The sequence below is a fragment of the Gekko japonicus genome, unplaced genomic scaffold (genome assembly GCF_001447785.1).
Source record: "Gekko japonicus isolate JY-2015 unplaced genomic scaffold, Gekko_japonicus_V1.1 scaffold6026, whole genome shotgun sequence".
Taxonomy (NCBI): Eukaryota; Metazoa; Chordata; class Lepidosauria; order Squamata; family Gekkonidae; genus Gekko; species Gekko japonicus.
In genome coordinates this window covers 1-6,972 of record NW_015165432.1, presented here as the reverse complement: position 1 = coordinate 6,972, position 6,972 = coordinate 1, and the positions used below count along the sequence as shown (strand labels likewise).

Genomic DNA, 6,972 nt, shown 5'->3' with positions numbered 1-6,972 from the left:
CTCTTCTGCTTCTTTTCCACTTGCAGCTGCTGGATGACCTTGGGCAAGCCATAGTTCTGATAAGAGCTGTTCTTGAAAAAGAGCAGTTTCTGTCAAGAGCTCTCTCAGCCCCGCCTACCTCACAGGGTGTCTGTTGTGGGGAGGGGAAGGGAAAGGAGTTTGTAAGCCGCTCTGAGACACCTTTGGGTAATGAAGGGCGGGGTATAAATCCAATTTCCTCTTCTTCAAACCCAACTCCCGAGACGCCCACGCCCACTGGCCTTAACACCGCACAATCATTAACTCCTACCTCCCCTCCTATCTGGACATTCATGCTTACTCCACCAGTGTGCAGAGTTCCTCAGCTGCATACCATCTCAGGGTACCACTTGTTGATATCGGTGGATATCTGCAAGGCAGTGACTTGGTCTCCTGAGGATACTTTTGTAAGGTATTACGCCTTCGACCTGCAGGCAAGAAAAGATGCAGAGGTTGGTAAAGCATTTCTGCAGTTATTGCTCCAGTGAGAGCATCACCCCGCCTCCTTTGGTGAGTAGCTCACAAGATTCCCAACGTGGATCTGCACAGAAGATGGAAGATGGAAACTGGGTTGCATTTAACTGTAACTGGTGTTCATTGACGTGTCTTCTGTGTAGGCACACATTCCCTCCCTCCTGCCCTGCTATGAACTGTCTTCTGCATTGTTGGGTGCTTATTGGAGAGTGTTCACAAGGGGGGGGTGCCACTCCGCTAGGGCACATTATGTTTTAGGTGGGAAAAAACATTGTGTTTGCTCTATAGGGGAGGGGTACCCCCCTCGGTTCCATAGGAGTTAAAAACTTCTATCTGCAGCTGACTTGTGTGTGCACAGTTCCATTGTATGCTTGCACAGAAGATATATTTATGAACAACAGTTGCAGGTTACAGTTACAGGTAAGTGCAACTCTGTTTTCTTGGGGTCAGATGGGATGAGTGGAGGGGAACATGGGGGAAAATGTGCTGATGGATCTCGATGTCCAATGCAGTTCGTGTTTTAGATCTGAATAGATATTATCTATTACCATTGGAATTAGGGGGGGGGAGTTTTTGAGAGAGGGAAACAAAGAGTGTTTGCTTTAGTTTTTTACTCCGTGTATTAAATCTGGTTGTAAATGTCCTTCCATAAATGCTGTGCCAGTTTAATGAAACAAGATAGTTGAAATGCATTGATATGTGTTAATATTTGAACTTTTACATGTTGTAGGGAACGCCGGAAAGGTTAACAATGCATTTGGTGGAAGAGCATTCAGTGGTGGATCCGACATTTATAGAGGATTTTCTGTTGACCTACAGGACCTTTCTTTCCAGCCCAATGGAAGTGGGAAAGAAGTTGTTGGAGTGGTTCAATGATCCTAGCCTCAGGGATAAGGTTGCATTTTAAATAATACCTAAATGAAATTTCAAACTATTACAATTAATATACTTAGCCTAACAACTAGTTGTTGGTCTCTTTTGAGAACAAATGTTATATGTTTCCTGTTTGGAAAGCACTTGTATGTAAGAGGGGGAAAGCATGTAAATACTTATATGTTGTACAATGGTAATCCTAACATCTGTTTTATGGTATATACCACGAATATTCACCACTGTCCAAAATTGATATGTGTGTATGTAAAGTGCCGTCAACCCCATGGGTTTTTCAAGACAAAACAGGTGATTTGCCATTGCCTTCCTCTGCATAATGACCCTGGACTTCCTTGGTGGTCTCCCATCCAAATACTGACCAGGGCCGACCTTTCTTAGCTTTCAAGGTCTGATTAGACTGAGCTAACCTGGGCTATCCAGGTTAAGGCAGTACATCTTTAAAGTAAAAAGTAAAGGTCTCCCTTGCTCGAAAGCCACTCGAATCCGACTCTAGGGGGCGGTGTTAATCTCCGTTTCCAAGCCGAAGAGCCAGCGCTGTCCGAAGACATTTCCGTGGTCACGTGGCCGGCATGACTAAACACCAAGGCGCACGGAGTGCTGTTACCTTCCCACCGAAGCAGTACCTATTTACCTACTTGCAATTTCTTGCTTTCGAACTGCTGGGTTGGGAGGACCTGGGGCCAGAGACGGGAGCTCATTCCATCAGGTGGCACTCAGGTCTCGAACTGCTGAACTACCGGCTTTCCGGTCTGCAGTTCAGCGCCTTAACCACTCGAGCCACCGCAGCCCTGCTACAGTAGGAAACGGCCCTCTGCATTTTGTGAAGGAGAACTTCTTTGTAGAATAAGGAAATGAAACAGATATCTGGGGCAAGGGGAAGGTGACCAATACCCCACACAGAAGGTTTCCCTCCTGTCCCCGCTTTGGAAGGTGGACTCCATGGTATTACACCGTACTGAAGACCCTCCCCTCCCCAAACCCCACCCTCCTCAGGTCCCACCCCCCAAATGTCCAGGGATTTCTCAGCCCGGAATTGTCAACCCTACGTGCCAGCCCTGTGGTTATGGGGCATGCGGGCAAGGCTGGCCTCTGGGGTGAAAATGTGGGGCGAAGGCTCCAGTTTGTGTGTGTGTGGGGGGGGACACAGTAGGAGCAGCCCTCTGCTTGGAACACTGTTTTGCATCCCCGTTGGTTTTTTTGGAAGAGCCAGAACTTTTTTGTAGCATAAGGAACTGTAACGGATAACTGGGGCAGGGGGAAAGTAACCAATAACCCTACACAGGTTGTTTCCCTCCTGTCCCCGTTTCAACGTCTTGGTCCTGTAAAAGGAACACGAACTGGGTTCGAGGGGACAGGAGCCCCGCCTGAGTTTAACAATCCATCCAGCCCTGGAACACTCACAGTGGCCAGATGCCAGATGGCTCTTTCTTGACAAGTCAAGGACAAAGTTTATTTAGGAAAGGACATGACGCTTGAGATAAAACATTAACATTTCTGCTCAACAAACCCTCCAAACCTCTCACTCCAGCCCGCCCCCTCCAGCTCCTAACTCCTCCATCAGTGATGTTCATGTGGGTGGACTCAGAGCACAGCTCCTTATCTGGGTTACCGTCCACTGTTCTGCCAGTCGCAGGAAACGTCCCTGGGGCAGGTGCCCCCCAAAAGTGAGTGTTCCCGATCACACTCCAAACACCCCCTCCCCAAATCCCTCTGCTTTAAGGTGGTAAAGGTTCCCCTCGCTCGAAACCCAGTCGAGTACGACTTGGGGTCCCTCCAGCTCCTAACTCCTCCATCAGTGACGTTCATGTGGGTGGACTCAGGGCACAGCTCCATCCCTGGGTTACCGTCCACTGTTCTGCCAGTCACAGGAAACGTCCCTGGGACAGGTGCCCCCTAAAAGTGAGTGTTCCCCGATCGCACTCCAACCACCCCCTCCCCAAATTCCTCCGCTTTAAGGTGGTAAAGGTTTCCCTTGCTCGAAAGCCAGTTGAGTTCGACTCTACGGGGTGGTGCTCATCTCCGTTCCCAAGCCGAAGAGCCAGCGCTGTCTGAAGACTTCCCCGTGGTCATGTGGCCTGCAGTTCAGCGGCTTAACCCCTTCCTCCAAACAGCTCAGGGTGCTTACAGAGTTCTCCTTCCTATCTTTCACCTGATCTCTTCCTCATTCTGTCCTGCCGGAAACCCAGTGAGGAATGTCCTTTTTGTCTCAAGGCTGTAACACCTGAAGGGCTGAACCCTGGAGAATCCGTTCCTTTTTTTAATTATTCAAGCGAGAAATTTAACTTTCCAGCCTCGAATCTCAAAAGAACCATTCCATCCTAATCGGATGGGCCTGAGAGGAAGCGAAGAAAGACAAAAGGACAAGGGAATTCACGGCACTCACAGATATGGCTGACCCCAAGGCCTTCATTCCCCAAGGTCACAATTCCAGCCCACCGGTGTTTTGAGTATGCAGAAAAGAGGGGAAATAGAGGAGAGAAGAATGATGTGAGCTGCTTTGCGTCCCCATTGGGAAGAAAAGCAGGGTAAAAATTAAACCAATAAACACTTTTCTTTTTAGAAGAAGAGGAGATTGGATTTATACCCTGCCCTTCAATACCAAAAGTGTCTTAGAGCGGCTTAGAAATGACTTTTCCTTCCCCTCACCACAACAGCCACCCTGTGAGGCAGGTGGGGCTGAGAGAGCTCTCTCGAGGACTGTTCGCGGGAGAACAGCTCCGGGAGAACTTGTGACTCACCCAAGGCCACACCAGCAGCTGCATGTGGAGGAGTGGAGAATCAAATGCTGTTCGCCCAGAGTCCGCGCTCCTAACCACTACACCAAACTACCTCTTTTTCTTTTTTTTTAAGTGACCCAACAGAAAAACAAAAGCATTTCCTAAAGTGACCACATAAAAAGAGGGGCATCAGTGTAGATTGCAAACGTCCCTTTCGGGGGATCTAGCCGACAAGATTAAAGAATCACTTTCACTGGGGGAAAGGTCACATGCCCTTCACGTGATCCAGTGGCTCCCTTCCTCCATCCACTCCACTGACTTCTAAGGTTTTTTTTAAAAAACAATGGTACTCATTAACTACTACTGATTTAACACAGGTGCTTTAGCCCAGTGCCTGATTTTTTTAAAAAAATCCTTACAGAGTTGATTTCACTGACCTGTACTGATTTGCTCTATAAAAGCTATTTACTCATTCTATTAACATCCTGCCTTTCTCACCCACACACAGACCCAACGTCCTCCGCTCCCCCATTACTATCCGCACCACAACCCTGCGAGGTAGGGCAGGCTGAGAGCACATGGCTGGCCCAAGGTCACCCAGGAACCTTCCAGGGCAGCACAGGGATCTGAACTCGGGTCCCCCAGATACCTGTCCGACACGCAAACCACAATTTACGAAAGCCATTAGAGAAAAGATCATTAAAGGATGTAAACTGGCAAAGCAGAAGTAGCACCACAGATAGACTAATATCCAGGGGAAAAGTTCAAGCTCAGTGGCACCTTTTATCTGACACAAGGAAATTGCACACGAAAACTCATCTATCTTGAATAAAACTCTGTTGGTCTTCAAGGCGCCGCTGGACTCGAACTCTGTTCTGCCGCTTCAGACCAACACCTGAATTATACTAATATATCCAGGTGCAGAAGGAAAGGGAAGCAGAGAGAAACGAACCTCACCGTCCAAATGGGAAAAGAACAGCCAACTCAAGTGATTTCCAAGTTAATTTAGGATCTATATTTATTAATTAAGGATCTTAATTTAATTTACTATTTTTTAATCCCACCCTTCCCCTGAGGGGTGTGTGGTCCTCCCCTCCTCGATTTCACACTCACAACAATCCTTTCAGGTAGGCCAGGAAGAGGAGCTTAAAGTCGCCCAGTCAACTTCCTGGTTTAAAGTCACCCAATAAGTTCCCTAGTTTAAAGTCACCCAATAAACTCCCTGGTTTAAAGTCACCCAATAAACTCCCTGGTTTAAAGTCACCCAATAAGTTCCCTGGTTTAAAGTCACCCAATAAACTCCCTGGTTTAAAGTCACCCAATAAGTTCCCTGGTTTAAAGTCACCCAATAAACTCCCTGGTTTAAAGTCACCCAATAAACTCCCTGGTTTAAAGTCACCCAATAAGTTCCCTGGTTTAAAGTCACCCAATAAGTTCCCTGGTTCAAAGGCATCCAAATACGTTTCCTGGCTCGGGGCTGGGGCCTAGCTCTCCCCTCCTCCTTTCAATTTATTCATTTCTTCATATTTATAGTACGCCCTTCCCGCGAGCGGGCTCAGGTCGGGTAACAACAGCTCAACGGTCCACTAAATAATTTTTTAAAAATGTAAAATATTATTCCCCCACGACGACCCTGCGAGGTAGGCCACTCTGAAGAGGAGCGACCGGGCCAGGGTCCTATATGGAGGCGGGGGCCAGGGTCGTGGGCTTGAGGCCTCCCCAACCCCAGCCGGGCCTTCACCTCGACTCACCTCCACTCGTGCTCTCCGCAGCCGAAACCGACCCGACGCCCGGCCCCTCTGTGAGCCGGCTTCTTTCGTCGACGCGACTGAAGCTACCGCTGGCTCCGCCCCCTCCCGCCTCTCATTGGCCGAAACGTCCCGCTTCCAAGGAGGCGGGGCGAGCCAGCCGCATTCCGCCTCCTCTGATTGGCCAGCGGCTGCGATTGACGTCCCCGGATTAGAGAACGCGCCGGTCTGCCGTCACGCGGGCTGACGTCACGATATTATGCAAGACCCGGCGGCGAAGGGGAAGCCGGGAAAATCCCAGTCCGTTCCTCCTTCAGTGCCGCCGAAAGGAATGATCCGTTTCTACAACGCTAAGTCTTTAGGAGCCGGTACCGACGCGCCGCGTCTGCGAAGGCCGTAGAACGAGGCAGCCTCTCCCTGCCAGACCGTTCTTTCTGCGGAAACACCGGCGAGAGAGCAAATGGAGGCAAGGAGAGAGAAAAACTACATTTCCCAGGAAGCCCCGCGCCTTGCGCGAATACGCTTCTGGATGGAGCCATAACTTTTTTTAAAAAAAAAGGCTGAGGTTTAAGGCATCGATTCTTTTAGAGAACGTTTTAGGCATTGAGGGGTCCGGTTTTGTAAGTTTCCCACATTCCCGTGCTCTGCACAGGGAGCTTCCGGTCCCCTGGAAGGTCAGTCGCTCCTGCTGGCCAATCAGAGGACGCGGAATGTGTAGTCGTCATCGCTGACCCGCCCCGCTTTCTTCTCGGAAAGGCGGTAATTCCTAATATGGGGTTTGTTTGTGGGTGATGGGAAATCCTCCCTCTCTTTTGTTACTATTAGCGGGCTGCTTTGATTTGGCAGTTTAAAGAAACGATTGATGAATAGGACTGACCTTTCTTCAGTGCGTGATATTTATCATGTCAGCAGTAAAATGATGCAGATTTATGGCATGTTGATTTCATTTAAAGAAGCAGTCAGCCACCACGTGGGATGGATCCCAAAGTAAAATCCAAAACTCAGAACATAAACTCCATAACACATTTTAATAGGACCAACCAAGTGACACACAACAGTGTTCCGCTTTACTTTTCTTTTTTAATTTATGTTGTATCCGTTCTTCAGACACCTCCGTGTCACTA

General features: G+C 48.8%; 1 protein-coding gene across 2 annotated transcripts in view; it reads right to left on the bottom strand.

Moving 5' to 3' along the window:
• HIGD1A (HIG1 hypoxia inducible domain family member 1A) overlaps positions 1 to 5,942 on the bottom strand; it is a 16,858-nt gene extending 10,916 nt beyond the window's left edge. For both annotated transcript variants that reach the window (XM_015410690.1, XM_015410691.1), the window contains exon 1: positions 5,852 to 5,942. The gene's annotated coding sequence lies outside the window, so the exon portion shown is untranslated. The remainder of the gene's footprint in view (positions 1 to 5,851) is intronic.
• Between the last annotated feature and the right edge of the window lie 1,030 nt (positions 5,943 to 6,972).